General features: G+C 38.1%; 1 protein-coding gene across 2 annotated transcripts in view; it reads right to left on the bottom strand.

Moving 5' to 3' along the window:
- The window catches only part of LOC150090333 (DNA-binding protein P3A2-like), a 333,226-nt gene that overhangs the window by 193,721 nt on the left and 122,519 nt on the right, over nt 1-16,986 (bottom strand). For both annotated transcript variants that reach the window (XM_090389805.1, XM_090389803.1), the window contains exon 3: nt 9,464-9,549. The gene's annotated coding sequence lies outside the window, so the exon portion shown is untranslated. The remainder of the gene's footprint in view (nt 1-9,463; nt 9,550-16,986) is intronic.

Genomic DNA, 16,986 nt, shown 5'->3' on the forward strand with positions numbered 1-16,986 from the left:
GCCTCTCTTGGTAAGAGGATCCTTTCATTCTCCTCACCAATCTTGTTGCCTTTCTCTGTACACGTTCAAGAAAATCTACATCCTTCCTAAAGTGAGGCCTCCAGACCTATACGCAGTACTCAAGGCATGACCTGACCATTGCCTTATACAGAGGGACAATCACCTCCTTTTCCCTGCTAGCAAAATTCCTATATATCATTGACAAAACCCCATGACTTGCCCTAGCAGCCTGTCTGCATTACTCACAAAACTTCATATCTGACTGCACAATTACTCCCAGGTCTTTTTCATTTTCTACCACCTTAAGTGTAGTACCACAGAGTTGGTATGTTTCTCTGGGGTTACTTCTACCCATGTGCAGTACTTTGCATTTGTCAAGGTTAAACTTCAGTTGCCACTTCTTAGCCCATCTGCCCAAATTATCTAGATCCTGTTGCAGTAGCACACTGCCATTACTGTCATTAACAACCCTGCCAACCTTTGTATCATCTGCAAACTTCGACACTAAGCCTGATGTACCTTCATAAATATCATTGATAAATATACAAAACAACAGCGGACCCAACACTGAACCCTGTGGGACTCCACCAATAACATTAGTTCACAAAGAGCAGCACCCATTGATTACCACCCTCTATCTTCTCCCACTCAACCATCCTTTTATCCATTGTAGCAACTTACCCTTAATACCATTCCACTCCAATTTGTACAATAGTCTTCCATGCGCAACAGTGTCAAAAGCTTTCCTGAAATCCAAATATATGATATCAAAATTATTTTTTGCATCCAGTTCCTTTGTAACCACATCATAATATCCTATCAAATTTGTCAGACAAGACTTTCCCTTAACAAACCCATGCTGTGTCTGAATTATTGCTGCAGTCTTGTCTAGATGATCCTGCAATGCATCTTTATCCAGTAACTCCATTATTTTACCCGGAACGGAAGTTAAACTAACTGGTCTGTAATTACTCGTGTCACCCTTCAATCCCCTTTTGTGAATTAGGGATACATTTGCACATCTCCAGTCCATGGGGACCTCCCCTGAGTCCAAGGATGCTCTCATAATTATGGCTAAGAGTTTGCTTACTTCCTTTGCTGCCTCTTTTAATATAACTGGATAGAACCCATCCACCTTTCTTAAGTTTAACTTCAACAATTGCCTTTCTTATGTTTAACTTCAACAATTTCTCCTCCACTTTGTTCTCAGTTATTACTAAATCATTAAGCACCCTGCTACAATTTGATAACTTTCTGCCATTTTCAAACCTTAATAACTCTTCATGTGTGAATGTAGATGCAAAATACTCATTCAGTTTGTTTGCTATTTGAGCAGGATCATCAATAGTCGAACCATCGATATCAAGTGGACCAATCATATTCATCCCCTTCCTTTTAGAGTTTATATAAGTAAAGAAATCCTTCCTGTTTTTCTTAGCATCTTTTGCCAAAGATTTCTCGTAATCTGCCTTCGCCTGCCCAACCTCCTTTGTGACCTGATTACAGACTAGCTTATATCTGCCATAGGCTTCTGAGTCGCTTGATAATTTATATGCAATCCCATGCATTTTTCTTCTCTGTCACGAGTCTGATTTTTTCGTTTGATAACCATTTAGGCCTAAAACTTGAACAATATTTCTCAATAGGTATGAAACTTTTAGTAGCATCCACGATTAATTCCTTAAATGCTTCCCACATAGAATTTACTGTGGTAACATCATCAGTTGATCCCACTGTACAGAATTTAAAAACTTTCTGAGACCACTGTACTCACCTTTATGGACACAAAAACCCTTTCCTTTACCCCTGATGGTAATTACATCTTTAAGTAAATCCCACATCAGTACACTGTGATCATTGCCACCTAGTAGTTCCTTTATCTGCAAATTCTTAATGCACGAATGATCACTGCTGATAACCAGATCAAGAGTATTACTCTCTCTGGTTGCCCCTCGATCATGCTGCTGCAGAAAACAATCATCCAATAAATCCACAAAAGTCTGACTAGTGTGTGAGTGACCAACCCACAAGTTCCAGTCAATATCTGGGAAGTTAAAATCCCCCATTATAAGGTATTCTGATTTACTAGCCCACTATTTCTCTGTACAATTGTTCATTGTACTCATTTCGTGTCATTAGGCCTATAACACACTCCTACTCTTATTTTTGCTTTTGCAGTGCTTATGTCATACCAAACTGACTCAACAGTGCACTGTTCATCTATATCAACCTTCTCAGCCTTCAATGCCTCAAAGTATTATAAGCTCTAATAATGCTCATTTTTAGGGTCAGAATTTAAAAAAAAAACTGTCTTAAAGAACTTAGGAAAGAACCCTTGAAATACATGTAAGCAATAATTTGAATCTGTGCCAGGAATAAAATGCCTAACTTCGTTTACTCCAAAAAACCTTTAATGGTTCTCAATGACATCAACAGAAATAACCCCCCAACACTTCTCTTCAAGTGTATTCTACCCTACAAAACTGATTTTACCTACTAAGAGTGGGCATGTGTCATAAGCTTTAGCAAAGGTATTTGAGAAGGACCCACAAAGGAAGATTTTTTTATAAGCTCTATTAGGATTACAGGCAAGCTCCTAAGATGGACTGAAGGACAGCTAAAGAACAGAGTACTGTTAAAATGAACAGAGTGAGCCAGGATTATAAGCATACAGTGTTGAACAGCCACTCCTGCACTTGATTTTCTGGAATGATATCAATTAGAGAATAAAGGGTACAGTTCTGTGCTGGTCCAGCGTAGTAGACCACCTGAATCTGATTCACAAAACAAAAAGTATGTATTTATAAAAAAAAAAAAAAAAAAAAAAGAAATTTTTTTTACACATCAAGCAAAAATCAATCATCAATAATATTAATATTTTTATTATATATAAAAACAATTAAAAAAAAGCTAAACAGAAAAAATATAATGAAAATATATTCATAACATTATTAACAATTTTACACTTTTCTACTATGCAGAAAGTGAACAATATCGACAACCTCTAGGTTCAACTGTATTTTTCTTTTTCAGATTAGAAATCCAGCTGCCGAAAAATCTCTTTCACTGGATAAACTGCTAGCAGGAATGACAAGAATGAAGTCAGCCGCAGCTGCAAAATTTGGAAAAAAAAAATAATCTTTTATCCCAGCACATCAACAATTGAAAATCTTCGTCAGAAACTGGTATTGGAAACTTCATTGTGATATAATTTTGAATTTCTTCAAGTGAAAGTTCAGCATTTTCACTGTTTGAATCTTCCACATCAAATAAATTGTCGATGACCAGGCTAGCCAGGTGGGTAAAGTGCCTGCCTGGCAACCCAAAGGTTGCAGGTTCGAATCCCGCCTCTGGCTTGGATCATAGTAAAATGCAGACTTTGGGAGGTGCATTATGGCCACAGAAGCCAATAAACAAAAAAAATAAAATAAATTGTCCTTTTTCTTTCTGTAGAACCTTTTAATTCTGGTCATTCAGAGTCATATGGCAGCGTATTATTCGTACAAACTGGAACGACACCCAACCTGTAAACCAAAAAATTACCTGAGACATGACCAGCATTGCAGCTGAACTGTACGTAACTGACCCGATATAGGATTCTAATAAGGGCTATGATGTTGAAATATGCAAATGATACAAAGATCAGGTGGGTAATTAACACTGCAAGTTGGGCTGGGCTGCATCGAAATGATTTCAATATTTGGTAAATAACAATGTGAAAATAACCAATACACTGGGATGGAAAGGATGTAGAGCTAAACAAGTGTAAATTGGTGGGGGGAGGCTTTCAGTATAAGATGTCCAAGAAAGCATACAGTGTCCTTGTCAATGATTTGCTATATATTTGCATGAAGGGAGAACAAGTACATTAATAGGAGAAACTGTTTCTATAGGGATGGAATACACGTAAATAGAAGTAGTGCAAGAATATTAGCTGATGGTATCGAGGCAGTGATAGCAAATTGGAAAACTCATAGCTTGTGGGGGTTGGGGGCATGGACATAGATTAACTAGGGCTGCATGCAGAGGTGAAAGAGATTATTGTGCTGATTCACATGCAGAAGCCTTGAAAACAAGGTGTCAGAGATTTCAAGCCCTGATGTGGGTCACAGCAGGGCCTGAATGTATGGAATATATTACGGTAATGAAAAGTAAGAACAGGTGCATGTATACTTCCATGTATACTAATGGTAGGAGCATCATAAATAAATTTGATGAATTTGAGCTACTGATTAAGTCATCATGTGCAGACACTGTAGGGATATCGGAGACATGGTGTCACTCAGACATAAGAGATGAAAGACTATTGATGATCCTGCTCAGATAGCTGACAAATTGAATAACTATTTTGCATCTACATTCACACATGATATATTCTGTAAGGAAGGAGAGGACAGAAGTTTAGTAAATTGTAACAGGGAGCTAAATGATTTTGTAATAACGGAGAGCAAAGTGGAGGAGAAATTGTTGAAGTTAAACATAAAAAAGGCACCTGGGGCAGATGGAATCTATATAGTGACATAGAAGCAGGCAGTGAGGTAAGGAAGCAAACCCTTAGCCATATTTATGAGAGCATCCTTAGATTCAGATGAGGTCCCCCATACACTGGAGATGTGCAAATGTATCCCCAATTCACAAAGGGGATTCAAAAGGGTGACACAAATAATTATAGACTTGTTAGTTTAACTTCTGTTCTGGGGAAAATAATGGAGCCATTGGTTAAAGAAGTGATGCAGGATTACCTAGACAAGACTGCAGTAATAGTTCAGACGTAGCATGGGTTTGTTAATGGGAAGTCTTGTCTGACCAATTTTATTGGATACTACAATGTGGTCACAAAGAAACTGAATGCAAAAAATAATTTGGATTTCAGGAAAGCTTTTGATATGGTTGCACATGGAAGGCTGATTTGACGGCTCCAGACTTTTTTTTGTGGGCCTACTTGAAAGAACAGGTTTACGTAAATAAACCTCAAACAATTCAAGAACTTAAGGAGAACATTCGAGCTGAAATCCGACGCTTACGACCTGAAACCTTCCGTACAGTCATGGAAAATGCTGTGGAAAGAGATTGTATTTGTGAGCAGGAAAATGGTGGTCATTTGAGGGATGTTGTTTTTCACACATAATACTAAAAAAAATCCATTAATTATATTTCCAAATAAAATAATAAAAAATTAAAAAAACGTGTTTGTAAAAGCTATTTTTGTTTTATATCATTCAGTCTTTCAGTGGCCACCCTGTATTTGGGGAGTACAATGTAAACAGAAAGGATAGACAGGTTGGAAGGGAGGAGGGGTTATGCTATGGGTTAAAAAACACACAAAATCCAAGGAAGTACAGCCAGTCAACATGGCTGGACGGTGCAGTGTCGACTCAGTTTAGTGTAACATAAGCACTGGGAAAGCAAAATTGAGAGTAGGAGTGTGTTATATGCCTAATGACTCTGATGAGTATAAAAAACAACTGTACAGAGAAATATAGTGGGCCAGTCAATCAGAGTGTCTTATAATGGGGGATTTTAATTTCCCAGATATTGACTGGAATTTGTGGGTTGATCACTCACACACTAGCAAAGCTTTTGTGCATTTATTGGATGATTGTTTTCTACAGCAGCATGTTCAGAAGGCAACTAGAGGGAGTAATAATACTCTTGATCTGATTATCAATAGTGATTCTTCATGCATTAAGAATCTGCAGATAAAGGAACTACTAGGTGGCAGTGATCACAGTGTGCTGAAGTGGGATTTACTCAAAGAGGTAACTACCATCAGGGGTAAAGGGAAAGGTTTTTGCTTTAGTAAAGTTGACTACGGCAGTCTGAGACAGGATTTAAATTCTATACAGTGAGAATAACTGATGATATTACCAACAGCAAATTCAAAATGGGAAGCATTCAAAGAATTAATCTTGGAAGCTACTGGACTTTTCTTACCAACTAAGAAATATTTTTCAAGATTTAGGCCTAAATGGATGTCAGATGAACTAATTAGACATGTGGCAGAGAAGAAAAATGCATAAGATACATATAAATTAACAGGTGACCCAGAAGCCTATGATAGATATAAGCTGGTCTGTAACCAAGTCACAAAGGAAGTTAGGCAGCAAAGGCAGATTACAAGAAATCTTTAGCAAAAGATGCAAAGAAAAACAACAGAGTTCTTTACTTATGTAAACTCCAGAAGAAAGGAGATGGATCAGATTGGTCCACTTGATATCAATGGTTCAACTGTTGATGATCCTGCTCAGGCAGCTAACAAACTAAATGAATATTTTGCATCTACATTCACACATGAGGAGTTATTCAGGGAGGAGAATGCCAGAGGAGTATTAAACTCTGGCAGTAAGCTAGATAATCTTGTAATAACTGAGAGTAAAGTGGAGGAGAAATTATTGAAGATAAACATAAGAAAGACACCTGGGGTGGATGAAATCTATCCAGTTATATTAAAGGAGGCAAACCCTTAGCCATAATTATGAGAGCTTCCTTAGACTAAAGGGAGGTACCCATGGAGAGGAGATATGGAAATGTGACCCAATCCACAAAGGAGAATCAAAAGCTGACACAAGTAATTATAGACCTGTGAGTTTAACTTCGGTTCCAGGAAAATTAATGGAGGCACTATTTAAAGAAGCACTGCAGGATCATCTAGACAAGACTTCAGTTATAGTTCAGACACAGCATGGGTTTGTAAAGGGGAATTGGTCTTGTCTGACCAATTTTATTGGATACTATGATGTGGTCACAAAGGAACTGGATGCAAAGAATAATTTTGATATCATATATTTAGGTCTTAGAAAGGCTTTTGATACTGCTACACATGGAAGACTGCTGCGCAAATTGGAGCAATGTGGCACTAGAAGCAAATTGCTACTATGGATAAAGGGATGGTTGAGTGGGAGAAGACGGAGAATGGTTATCAATGGACACTGCTCTTGGTGAACTAATGTTATTAGTGGAGTACCATAGATTTACTTGGCCCATTGTTGTTTTTGATATTTATTAATGATATTGATGAAGGTATATCAGGCTTAATGTATAGGTTTGCAGATGATAGAAAGATTAGCCAAGTGGTTAATGAGAGTAATCAAGGTAAGCAACTGCAACAAGATCTAGAAAAACTATCCCAAATTAACATACCAACTGTGTGGTATTATACTTGTGATAGTGGAAAATGAAATATTTGTGGGTAATTGTGCAGTCAGATATGAAGTTCTCTGAACAGTGCAGACAGGCTACCAGGAGCAGTTCATGGGGTTTTGTCAATAATATAGAGGAACTTTACTAAAAGGGATAAGGAGGTAATTATCGCTTTGTACAAGGCAATGGTTATGCTGCACCTTAAGTAATGTGTACAGGCATGGAGGCCCCGTCTTAGGAGGGATGAAGATCTGTTGGAATAGGTGCAGAGAAAAGGGCAATGACAGTGGTAAAGGCAACAAAAGGGTACTCTTACCAAGAAAGGCTTCAGTTCTGCAAACTGCAGCATCTGGAGACTAGGCATCTGCAAGGACATCTGATTAAGATGTTCAAGGCCTTGAATAGCTTAAGTAAGTTCAACTGTTAATGGCATCATTCTTCTTGCTGAGACTACACATGAGGAGACAAATTCAAATAGAGGAAAGATGGTTACAGGATAGGGATGCAGAAGTTTGCTTTCAGCCAGCAGGTGGTTGACTGTTGGAACAAACTTTCATTTGTGAGACCACATTTGAAATACTCTGTTCAGATCTCGAGTTCATCACATAACCAAAGAAAGATGGAGAGTTTTATGGAGAGCAGAATTTCTGTTCTCCAAAAAGTGTCTTGCATATGTAAGTCAAATTCTGCAATATATATTGCTTGTTGTTGTTTGTTTGTTATTTGGTTTTTAGGAGCATTAGCAACTAAGGCCATATTGCTCCAGGGATATGCGGTGGTCATTCCCTGACCTTTCCGCATCCTCCGTATTTGGTGGGCATGGACTCGAACCCCGCTTTAATCAAGAAGCACGTGCTACGCACTGCTGCTCCTGCCCACCTGGCTACGGAGGTGCCACAATATCTTGCAGAATTTGACTTAAATATGCAAGACACGTATGGGCAAAAGGAAAATTAATAACAGTGCAGTCAAATTTTCACATTGAAATGTGACACTAAAACTAGGGAACATATATAAAAACTGGACCTTGGAAGTTTCGCATTTGGTCAGTGTGTGTTGAAAACTGGAATAATCTGATTTCCTGGATGGGTGAGAAGAATGACAATCCGGTTAAATTTAAGAATTAGGTAAATTGGTACCTTCTGGTAATGGGAAGTGTGGATGCAGGTTCTATAAAAAAGTCGCCCCCCCCCCACTTTTTATCTGAGAAAGCAAAAACCTGGCTTCTGCATCGTTTAACTTCTGTAATAATAATATCAACTAATAAACGAAATGCAAGCCTCAATAATTTATGTTACTAATTGGAACTGAATTCAAACTATTCAATTGTGTGGCAAGTGACACAGACTGTATACTAGTACAGGAGCTTAATCTATCACAGAGAATTACAACTAATTAATTAACATAGGTAGAAGTAAAAACTGCACAAACTGTGAAAAGCCGATCTGAAAGATAAGCATTTCAGAAGATGTTCAGAAGCTGATCAGCTGAGAGTTTATCTCAATTTTACTGATGAGTACAAAAATAAAGAATACTGCTTCCTATTTTGGCGATTTATCTAGAGCTACTACATACATATATTTCCTGTATGCAGTAATGATGCCTGACTCATATGTGGATTAATTTTATTTGCTACTGATGATATGGACTTGTAGTTTATGGAGGTATTAAAAGCTCCTGGTTCACCAGCATGTGAATTATAGTTATAAATTCTAGAGAGAACTTAAAACCCCCATTCAGATATTTTGAATCTGTTTCCGAAAAGCTACTTTTCTACCTTCATCAGGATCTCATAGTTTCAGTACGTAGATTAGTAGCCCTGATGTAGAGCTGCTGGAAAGAGTACAGAGAAGGGCAATGAGTAGTGAGTGGAACAAAGGGTTGCTGTTACCAAGAACGGCTTAAGTACTGCAAATTGCAGTCTGGAGACAAGGCACCTGTGAGGTGATCTGAGTGAGGTGTATAAGGCCTTGAATGGTTTGAGCAAGCTCAACGCTGATGGGATTCTTCCTCTTGCTCAGATTCCACACCTGAGGAGGCATAAATTCAAATTGAGGAAGGACAGTTGTAGAATAGATGTGTGGAAATTTGCCTTTAGCCAGTCAGTGGTTGATTGCTGGAACAAATTTCCATTTGTCGTTGTAGAAGTTGACAAGTTAAATAAATTCAAGGCTGAACTAGATAAACTTTTGGAATGAATGGATGGGTGAAATAGGAAGGGTTTTTTTTTTTTTTTTGCTGATGCTATATAAGCTGGCTTTCTGGCATCATATGCCTCTGCTAATGCTAATGGGAAATATTTTATAAAGAAAAGACCACTTACTTGAGAGGACAGATAGCCTTCAGCTATGTGGAGTCTCCTGCTGCATAGAGCCACCACAAACCATGAGCTACTTACTGCTGAATATGCTTAAAAATAAATAAAGTTATATGATAAATAAAGTTACCCATTCATCCAAAAATTAAAAATTATTTTGTTACACCATTGGTGTAAATAATGATTCTTTTTTTTTATATAAATATAAATCTGCATTTAATATCATATTTAGCAGACTAATCCATTCTAATAATAAGCATGACTGGCTGAATCCATGACATTCTTTGTCCAAACCAATAATGTTACTCCTACACTGATTATCTTATGTATCTATCTTATACTGATAAATTAACTAAAAACAGTACTAGTTTGAAAAAAAGTATTAATATTTTTATACTCAATACATGCAATGAATTATGTTCAAAAAGTTCACAAGATGCCAAACTAGTGTGAATTTCTCAGTATAGTATTTGTATGAATTTCTCATACAAATACTATACGATATAAGCACATCAACTACTCAAGATTACAGAGCATTTCTTCTTATGTTCATACAATTTTTTTTTTTGTGTAATAAGTCTGTACAACTGTTCATTATCATCAATAGCACTGACGATATACTTTTCTGTCAAAGTTTGCTCATGATTTAAAGGTCAGTAGGATGGTAAATAATTGGAACCAGGCTGCTTAGAATGACTCAGATCATTTACAGATATCATCTGAAAGATGGCAAATGAAGTATAATCTTGTTAAATGCATTTGGGGAAAAGAAATCATTGGGTGACTTATAGGCTAGGGGACATGGAATGGAATTAAAGGTGGTTCAGGATGCAAAAGATTTAGGAATTATGATAAAAGCAATAGAAAGTTTTCCTTGTAGTGTAGCCAGGCAGACAAAAAGCCTCATGGTGTACTATCAATGATCAAACTTCAAACTACCAAAATTCTTATGGTCACAGAACCCTTTTACAATCTAAATCTTCTATATTATAAATTAAAAATAGCAATATACATGTACAAATTAAGTAAAAAATCAATGATAAAAAATTAACAGAATAATTACAGATCCTCTGAGATCCCTTTTTGGAAAACAGGGCTCAGCAGAATTAGTTTAAAAGCCACTGCTCTAGACAGTTTTAAACTTGGATATTTCTCAAACCATATTAAAAATATTGTCAGTATATCTCAAAAATCTTTATCCCAGACATTTTTCTGTCATCTATCTCTCTTTTGAGAGAAAAAAAAAAAAAATCAATAATCCCACACACCCATTAAAAAAATTTTAATGGGTGTGTGAAATTTTTAAAACTACGTTCCATGAAATATAATCAATAGGACTTTTGATAGTAGGAAGAAGAATATTTTTATTCCTCTATAAAATGATGGTGAGACTACAATTTGAATATTATATTCAAGTTTGGAGGCTTCACTTAAAAAGGGGCATAGATTTTGTAGAGAAGGTACAAAGAAGGGCAACTGGATTCACTAGCAGTGCTAAGGTGAATGTCTTAGATGTGGACTGCAAAGACTAGAGATCAGACACTTCTGCAGAGAGACTTAATATAGGTGTTTAAGGCCCTTAAAGCAATCAGCAGAATGAATGATAGAGGTATTTTGACATTGGAAAGTGAAACTAAGATGCAGAGACATAAAATACACACAATGCAGCAACTGAAAAATGAGACATGTTAGAAAAATATAATGATCCTATGCATGAATAAACTAACTTTGATTTATTCAAAGTAACTTCTTCCCGTGATCACACACTGCATGCAATCATCACAAAGCAAATGGAACAGCTGGTGGAAGGCTGTGACTGGTATACTGTTCAATGTTTTCATCACAACTGTTTGATTGATGAAAATAACACATCATGAAAATAACAGCTTTTCAGTGGTATCTTGGGCTTCAAAACAAAAAAAAAAAGTCACATGGGAGTAAGTCTGGTGAATATGGTGAGTGTGACAGTACACTGGCTTTTCTACTAGCCAAAAACTTCTGAACAATGAAAGCCTTATGGCCTGGTATGTTGTCGTGCAAGAGAAACCAATTGCTATCTTCTCCATACTGAGGTCATACACAATGGATTCTCTGCAACAAACGTTTCAAAACACCCAGACAGTAGGCAGCAGTAACACTTTAGCCATTGGGCACGACTCTTTGTGCTCAATTCCCTTGCTATCATATAAAGTGACGAGCATGGCTTTGAATTTTCACCTTTCTTGATGAACTTTTTTGACTTTGGGAGAGTTAGCTGACTTCCACTCTGCACTTTGTTGTGAGGTCGTACTGAAAACACCTTGTTTAGTCACCAGTAACAATTTAATTCAGGAAATTGGGTTTTCTTTCAGTGGCCTCAATGAGTTCTCTGCAGTGTTGAACTCAGGCCTATTGCTGACTGTCGGCTAACAAATGTAGAACAAGCCGTGCACAGACCTTCATTTTGTTCAATCCCGGGTTATTATTTGTCAAATGGCAATTCCTTATTAATGCACAAATCTTCTGAAATTGTTCAGTGTTGCACATCAGTCATTGGTAATGATTTCCTGCACCTTTCCATCAACTCTGATGTTCGATCAGTTTTTGCTGAGCCTGGATATTCATTGTCTTCCAGTGATTCTCTTCCATGGGTGAAATGTTTATGCCACTCGAACACACATGCATAAGACAGACAAATGTCTCCATACACTTGCTTCATCATTTGAAACATTTCCATGGCACTGTTGCCCAGTCAAACACAAAACATGATGTTTGCTCTTTGTTCCTTGTCCCTGCACAACACAGGCGCCCGAGAGAAGTGCATTTCAGCTCACACCACATTCTGAAGGGCAACAATTTCTACTGACCTTGACTACAGCACTGGAGGAACAATCACTCTTTCATTTCACATTTACTTTGAGTAGATGGCAGCACCAGCACTCGTCTCATAACATCAGTCTCATTTTTCAATTGCTGCACTATGTATAAAATTTTTATATTTTATAATGTAAAGTTTTTTTTAATTATATAAAATTTTTGGAAAGAAACAGAAGATAAGATCTCATAGTTCACCTTTGGACAAAATACTATTAATCATTTGAACAATTTGCCTCAAAAAGTAACTCTGATTGAGTCTTATAGAGTTCAAGGTTAAATTAGATAGTTGTCTTTGATCAGTTGCCAAATTTTGATGAATTCAGAGTTGTTGGGATTTTCTTTCTTTTTTTTTTTTAGAAAATGCAAAATAAGTTGCCTTTTAGCTTGATTAATACCACTAAATGACGTGCATGCGTGTTACATATATCTTATAGGTAAGTATCACATATGTCACTAATAATGATCAAATTATTATCTGCTTCATCTCTGAAATACAGCAGTTGTGTATAGGAATGTAGTAGTAGTGACAAATGATACAAGAAATGGTATATAGCATCAGCCAAAAAAAGAAAAAAAAAAAAACCACATACACACACACACTTCACCCATCCATACCCTGCAAGAATTTGTGTAGTTCTTTGAATTTATTCAACCATCAACTTCCACAACGACAGATGGAAGTTTGTTCCAGCAATTAACCGCCCGCTGGCTAAAGGCAAATTTCCGCACATCTATTCTACAGCTGTCTTTCCTCAATTTCAATTTATGCCCCTTAGGTTCGTAATCTGAACAAGTGGAAGAATCCCATCAGAATTCAGCGTGCTCAACCCATTCAAGGCCTTATACACCTCAATTACATCACCTCGCAGGTGCCTAGTCTCCAGCTGCTGCAATTTGCAGAACTTAAGCCTCTCCTGGTAAGAGGATCCCTTCATTCCCCTCACCAATCTTGTTGCCCTTCTCTGTACACGTTGAAGCAAATCTACATCCTTCCTAAAATGAGGTCTCCAGACCTGCACGCAGTACTCAAGGCATTGCTTTATACAGAGGGACAATTGCTTCCTTTTCCCTGCTAACAAAATTCCTGTATATCATTGACAACACCCCATGACCTGCCCTGGCAGCCTATGTGCATTGCTCAGAAAACTTCATATCTGACTGCACAATTACCCCAGGTTTTTTTCATTCTCCAACTACCCCGAGTGTAGTACCATACAATTGATAAGTTACTCTGGGATTACTGCTACCCATATCAGTACTTTGCATTTGTCAATGTTAAACTTCAACTACCATTTCTCAGCCCATCCACCCAATTTTTCTAGATCTTGTTGCAATAGCTCACCCTGATTACTGTTGTTAGCCACCCTGCTAACCTTTGTATCACAGCAAACTTTGACATAAAGTCTGATATACTTTCATCAATATTATTAATAAATATTGAAAACAACGAGCCAAACACTGAATCTTGAGCGATTCCACCGATAACATTAGTCCAAAAGCAGCAGTGCCAATTGGTAACGACTATGTTTTCTTTCACTTAACCATCCCTTTATCTATAGCAGCAATTTGCCCTTAATGCCATATTGTTCCAGTTTATATAGCATTTTTTTTATGTGCAACAGTATTAAAAACTTTCCTGAAATCCAAAATATATCAAAATTATTTTTTTTCCATCCAGTTCCTTTGTTACTACATCATAGTACCCAGTCAGATTTGTCAAACATGATCACCCCTTAAATCCATGCTGTGACAGCAGTGTAATTGCATTCCTGTCTAAATGGTCCTGCAGTACTCCTTTAACCAGTGACTTCATTATTTTATCTTGCAATGGAAGTTAAGCTCACAGGTCTGTAATTAATGTCACCTTTTGATTCCTCTTTGTGAATTGTGGATACATGCACACACATCTCCAGCCCACAGGAACCTTCTCTGAATCCAAGGATGCTCTCATAATTACGGCTAAAGACTTGCTTACCTCATTTGCTGCCTCTCTAAATATGATTGGCTAGATCCCATCCACACCAGACACCTTTTTTTTTTTTTTTTTTAATGTTCAGCCTCAATAATTCCTCTTCCACTTTCCTCTCAGTTATCACAGTGTCATTTAGCTCTCCCCACTGGAGGTTGATAAACTTCTGGAATCACTTCCCCTAAAGAATTCCTCCTGTATGAATGTAAAATACCTATTCAATTTATCTCTAAAAAATATATAAATTCATACACCAACCATCGAATAAAATTTTAAATTTAATATGACTACAATCTTTACACAAAAATATTTACAATAAACTATTGCGGAATGCTAAAAACTGTAATAAAAGATCATTTACAATAAAATTTGCTAAAATATAAAACATTAAAAGCGCTAAAAACCTGAAGCTTTCGGGAGCGTCAGCTCCCTTCTTCAACAGTGATATGACTTCCTGCAACATCTCCTTAAGTAGCAGGCTCACGGTACCTCCACACGTGGTATTTCTCCACGTGGTTCAATCGGCACATGGTCAGAACTGGAAGCGAAAATGTCTCGGGAACGTGGCAAAGAAAATCGTTCATCCGACCTTAATATAATTGTTTCAAAGATAGGATTAATACGTATACCTCTATCTCTATTCATGGTATTCCTACTGGATGAACTAATCCGTAAACCCTCGAGCCATTTACGCTCCCAGTATCCATGTGCACGATCCAAAATAATAGCATCCTCCGGGGAGATATGATGCTGCTTCTCCCAAAAATGTTCGGCCACAGCAGACTTGTTGTATTCAGCGGTTCTTATGGCACTTAAATGTTCCCCCAGACGATCCCTGAGCCGTCGTTTTGTTTCCCCCACATAACACTCCCCACAATCCAGGCATTCTATTCTATAAACCACTCCACTACTAAGATCTTTTGGTATTCGGTCTTTGACCTGAGACACAGCTGTGCACAGCCTCCGCCCAGGAAGCTGTACACAGCGTGTCCCATAACCCCGTAAAATTCTTGCCAGATGTTCAGTAAGGCCCGGATAGTAGGGGGATGTATGCGGTGGCTACTGGAACGAACGACTCCCTACGTTCGGACACTCCTCTACTATATCTATCCAGGATCCTCTGGGGGTATCCGCACTTTCTAAGTTCTGCCGTGACACGATTAATTTCTTTTTCTTTATCCTCAGAAGTGGTACAGTGTGATCTTACTCTGTCAAATAAAGCTTTTGCTACACTATTCTTGTATTGTCCAGCTTGTGCTGAATTGAAATGGGTGTATTGACCTCTACACATGGGTTTTTTAAAAACTGACGTCTTAAGTCTAAAACCCACCCTGGAGATCAATACATCCAAAAATGACAGGGTACCACCCGTTTCCACCTCTGAGGTGAATTGTATAAATTGGGAGAAGCTATTAAGCCAGCAAACGGCATCATCCTCCCTCCCCTTCTGGACCAGGGCAAAGGTATCATCAACATATTTTTTTTTTTTTTTTTTGATTTGGTAGTTGGCGCATCGGCTTCTGTGGCCATATTGCACCTCCCAAGGTTTTTGCTGTACTTTGATCCAAGCCCGAGGCGGGAATCGAACCCGCGACCTTTGGGTTGCCGGGCAGGTACTTTACCCACTCGGCTAGCCCGGTCGGCCATCAACATATCTTCTCCAATTCCTAATAGGAAACGAACACCCACTAAAAACCCTACTTTCCAACTCCTCCATGGCCAAATTGGCCACGGCGGCACTAATGGGTGAACCCATGGCAGTACCGCGAACCTGCTTATACATAGTTCCTTGAAACAACATGGTAGTACTAGCTAGACATAATTCTACCCCGGTGCAAATGTCTTTCACACCGAGAAGTGATCTGTTACCAAGGGAGGCATCCCTGGTCAATGCCATTTTTACACAATATACTGCATGACTAATAGGAATACATGTAAATAAAGATATAACGTCAAAAGAGATCATGCTCTCATCATCATTTATAGTCAAATTCCCCACAAAATTCACAAACTCTCTACTGTCTTTAACAACATATTCGGACTGCCCCGCTATGGGTGCAATTAATTTAGCCAAGTACCCTGATAGCACATAGGAAGGACTCCCTATAAATGAAACTATAGGTCTAAAGGGCACTTCTGCCTTATGAATTTTTGGCAGTCCGTAGAATCGAGGGGAGTTGACTACCTGTAGTGTGTAATGACCAGTAAGTCTCCTTGGAAATTTTCTCCGTGTTCAACCAGGATTGTACCAGTTTATTGACTCGCCATTCCAGTCCCACCAACGGGTTCCTCTGGATCACCTTATAAGTGTTATTATCTTGCAGAAGATCCAATGCCTTCTTATTATAATCTTCTGTATTCAGGACCACCGTTGATCTCCCTTTTTCTGCTGGTAAAACAACTATTCCTTCGTCTCTTCTCAATTCCTCTAGAGCTCTCTTTTGACTAAGGCTGAGATTCGGGAGTGCCTTCCTCACCTGACTCAACACTGCAGCTGACTTCACCCGGATTTCATAAGCTAAAGGCTCAGGAAACTTATAAATGGCCCGTTCAATCACAATCCTGGTTGAACACGGAGAAGATCGTTCCGGTAGCCACCGCATACATCACCTACTATCTGGGCCTTACTGAACATCTGGCAAGAATTTTACGGGGTTATGGGAAACGCTGTGTACAGCTTCCTGGGCGGAGGCTGTGTACAGCT

Source organism: Mastigoproctus giganteus, chromosome 2 (genome assembly GCF_048544385.1).
Source record: "Mastigoproctus giganteus isolate SK-2022 chromosome 2, ASM4854438v1, whole genome shotgun sequence".
Classification (NCBI taxonomy): Eukaryota; Metazoa; Arthropoda; class Arachnida; order Uropygi; family Thelyphonidae; genus Mastigoproctus; species Mastigoproctus giganteus.